Source organism: Carica papaya, chromosome 2 (assembly GCF_054855325.1).
Source record: "Carica papaya isolate Zhongbai chromosome 2, ASM5485532v1, whole genome shotgun sequence".
Taxonomy (NCBI): domain Eukaryota; kingdom Viridiplantae; phylum Streptophyta; class Magnoliopsida; order Brassicales; family Caricaceae; genus Carica; species Carica papaya.
In genome coordinates, this window is record NC_142310.1 from 24,683,737 (window position 1) to 24,688,320 (window position 4,584).

Consider the following 4,584-nt stretch of genomic DNA (forward strand, 5'->3'; position numbering starts at 1 on the left):
ATATATTGTGGCCAAGGAAATTTGATTGTAATCTTATTGTTTGATCAACCTGGGGAACTGTGGAAATGTATTGTAATTGATAAATTTGATAAGAAATGCCTATTATTTTATCATTTAAACAAAATAAGTATAAGAAGTAGGATGGATATATATACATATATATACATTCTATTTAATTAGTTAGATTATGGATAAGCCTTAATTAGAGAAATTATTTTTTAAATAAATTGATAAAAATGTATTGCTTATCTTTCTTACATACTGCATTATTTTTTTAATATGGGTGAAACTCCATATGTTATAGTACTGGTATGTTATTGAGGTGAAAGTAGGAAAACTAGAAGATGAGTAAAACTCCATATGTTGGAGAATCCTTGTTGATCTGAGTGGGCATCTACCCGAAATCCTTAATCAGTCCATACGTGGCCCCACTAGGTTGGGGTGACTTGTTGAGTGTTTTTGTCCTTATTTGTATTTCCTTGAGGTATAGTTGGATGAGCCAAGCCAAATCATTCAAAACAATGAGGTTTAGTTGGTGAAGGGGCTTCCCAATAAGGCTTTGGTACATAACCTGCATGATTTTGTTCTCCCTATTGTCCTCGCGGTGCTTCTTCAATTGGTTGGTTGCCTAGGTGATCCTATGGTGCAAGAAACTCTTTTGATTCACCATTTTCATGCTTTGTTCCTTCTCAGGCATCATTTTAAAGTCGACTAACAGGCGTTGCGCTAGGAAAGGGGAAGACCAAACCTCTGGTTGCCAATCGTAGGGGCTGTAAATGATTTCACAGGTTTTGACTTTGCAGAGCATACTGAGTTCACTCACTTTCTTCATCAACTCTTCTTCCTTTTCTTGAAAGTAGCTTTTCTAGCAAAGTTGTTAGTGATATAGGAAAGTTTAACCTTCTTTTTAGTCAATGTGTTTGGTCATATCTGGTCAAAGAGCGAGATGGTGCATTTATAGAATGCGACAAGGGTTGAAGATTTATTAGTAATGGATGTGAAGTGGAACATTGAATATACCATGTAAGGCTAGATTAAAACTGCAAATGGAGTGCCCAAATAATCTCTAGAAATGTTATATTTTTAATAGCACATATGGAGAGATCTTATGATTAAAGGTAATGTAATTTACAAAATTTAATTAGTGAATTGTTGCAAGGCTGCGCTTTTATAAACCCAATCAAATACAACTATCTTTTTTAATTAAAAGTTAATGCTTCATTATAATGCATGTATATATCTACTCTCTCTTATATGTATAGGTGTGTAAAAAAAATGAATTGAACCAGAAGATTGCTAGAATACTTAATTAATTTTCCTTATATATGAGGGGTTAGTTAAAAAGAGAGAGAGAGAAAAAAAAACTCGAAATTAGTTGTCTTAAGGGACTAAAACATGGCAACGAAATAAAAGATTGATAATGGTTATAATTACACTGTTAGAATTGCATATAAATAGGTCACCCATCCTTTGTACTATGCATCCCATTTTTATCATATAGAATATTGATATTGCTTTTCACAAATTTCTAATATAGTCCTCCAATTAAGATAGTTTGCATTTCAATCGTAAAAGTCTTTGTTTTGGTCCCAACAATATGTGCACTTTTAGTTGCCTTTTTCTTTTTAGTGCACATATAGCCAAAACTATATATAGAAAATGTTGGGGCTTATAGACATGCAATCACAACAAAACGGTCGCTCTAATTCTCACAATCTATAAGTTGTTTATCATCACGTTTACACATGCAAGAAGTTATTTTAGATGTGTAGTGTGGACTATTTTATGGTTGTTTATGCCACTTTTTATATGATGCTCTTCTTTTATACTCTAAGGTCTCATGTATTTTAGATGATGCTAGTGGTTGGTTTTGCGTGTTATTGTTAAGAGCTATATTACTTTTCAAAAAAAATATTAATTCTAAAAAATAAAAATAAAATTTAGGATTTAAATCTCTATAGTGACAATTCATACATTTCATTTATTAATTAGCACAATCTCCTAAAGATAATATATGAGAATGTACAATTTCAATAAAAAAAAATTTATAAAGAGAGGAAATACTATACATATTATTAAGGAATGATTATTGTAATTTAATTTTAAAATATAATAATAAAAGTAATATATATGATTACTTATGTATTGACTTATGTAGTAGCCAAAAAACTCCTAAAGAAATCAACAATATATTTCTTGCAAATTTTATGCAGTAATAATATATAGGTGTTGTCTCCCTTCAGTGAAAAAAAATGATACTAGTATGGTATTAAAATATATGCCTTCTGAACTTCGACAATCCATATATGCCTTTAAGATAATTAACTTTTTTTAAAAAATTAGAATAAAATTTATCAATAGTAATTAACCACTACAAACATAACGAGAAGTGCCGTCAATAATACATCCGACACCCGCAATAGAGATTGAGAAAACAAGAAGAAGGCAAAGTCATGTTCAAAAAACAAATAGAAGGAAACAATCCATCCTCCATTACTAATTCCAACCTTTAAGATAATTACAATATGCTATAGATTGCATGCTGGTGTAATATAAATAACGAAAAGCAGTTAAAGATTATATATATGTGTATATACGTATGAAGCAATACTTATTCTACTTGTTATTTAGACAATATTGCTATTATATCACAATAATATGTCATATTTAGCAAATTAAACAAGATATTGTCCAAACTACTTAAAGGAGCTCGTTGCAAGTGTACACATATACTTCCCATCAACACTCTGATTTAGTAGTATATATGTGACTATAATTTTTTTATCTTTTAAAATATAGGGAACAAAGATAGATTATTCTATATATCTCTAAGTTAGTAGAATCCGAAATAAATCCAACAAAATAATTAAACAACATATTTATAATTTTAGTGTATTTTTCCAGATACATGCATAATATTCATATTAATAAAAATATTAATTATTTGAGATATTCTGATTAAATTGAGAATTTTTGTGAGAAATATATTATTCCTTAATGCCATTATCCTAAATTTTAATTTCAAAATTGGAAGAGCATATCCATATATATTAAATTCCATACAAAAATCTCATTTTGAAATCTAGATAAATTTGAGTAGCTAGCTAGCTTAATCTTCCTCCTAACTAGACTGAATTTCTACATATACTACATCAATAATTCTTATGTCATCACTCCATTATGTAAAACAAAACAGAAAAGAAAAGAAGAGAAAAATGCATTATAATAGCTTAAAATTACATTGAGCATGCAGGTATTTTAACAAATAGTTGTAGCCACGTCAAGCAGGGGGAAGAAAGAAATTAAAGAACGAAGAGTAGTACTCGTACAAGATATAAAATATTAAAGAGAAGATTAATCTAAAGAAAATCATAATTCAAAGTAATCCAAGTACATGTATGCATGTGACTCGACGACTACAACTATGATGGTGACAGTTACAACTATTATGATGACTACAACTATTAAGGCGACGCTACGATGACTAAGAAACCGATAACATACCTTTGTGGTGGAATGTAATTGGTTATTTAAAGTACATCTCCAGCAACACTCCAAAAAATTTAAAATTAAATATCATAATACTCAATTCCTAAGGGCAGTTAAACGCACTAGACCATATCAGTCCATTATTTTGGTTGTTCTTATGGGTGAATGGCACCATCATCTCTGCCTATTCCCCATCTGCTCTAGGTGGTTGCTGATGTGCTTGCGGGTTCATCCCATCAATGAACCACGTCTGTAGCTGCTGCAACATCTGCACCGGGTGATCCTCCGTGATCTTAGTGAATGTCTCCTTGGGACCCTTCATCACTCCTGCGTCTGTGGCCTCTTGAGGCTAAGGTGACTTCCAAAGTGTTCCAATACTCTTTTGGATTTCTTTGAGGCATTGTTCAATAAACCAACCAAAATTGTTGAGATTAACAAGGTTGAGTTGGTGGAGGGGCTTCCCGATAAGACTTTGGAACATGATATGCGTGATCTCTTTCTCGTGATTGTCCTTGCACTGTTTCTTTAGTTGATCTATTTCCTTGGCGATCTTTTGGCACAAGAAGGTCTCTTGATTCACCATCTTCTTGCTTTGCTCCATCTTGGGCAACCTCTTAAAATAAGCAAGTACGCATTGGGCTCCGAAAAGGGAAGGCAAAACCTCTTGTTTTGAATCATAGGGGTTGTAAATGATTGCACAGGCTTTGACATCACAGAGAGTGCTTAGTTCACTCACTTTTTTCATCAATCCCTTCTTCCTTTTTTTGAACATGGCTTTTCTTGCAGAGTCGTTTGTGATATAAGCGAGTTTAACCTTCTTTCTAGCCATAGTGTTTTGTTGTGTCTGTCCAAGGAGCAAGTGAGTGTATATATAGAATGAGACAAACATTGAATAGTTATTAGTAAGGAATGGGGACTGGAGCATTTTAATATAGTAGAATATACCATGTAAGGTAAGATGTGGTGCATTTTAAAATTGCAAGTGAAATGTTCAAATTATCTCCAAAAATATTATGTCTTTAATAGAGGATATGGGAAAATCTTGTCATTTAAGGAATGTATTTCACAAAATTTAATTAATAAAATAATGAAAGG

At 31.7% G+C, this 4,584-nt stretch overlaps 1 pseudogene; it reads right to left on the reverse strand.

The window, feature by feature from the left end:
* Positions 1-3,673: 3,673 nt before the first annotated feature.
* LOC148268885 (agamous-like MADS-box protein AGL80 pseudogene) lies at positions 3,674-4,318 on the reverse strand (annotated as a pseudogene).
* Between the last annotated feature and the right edge of the window lie 266 nt (positions 4,319-4,584).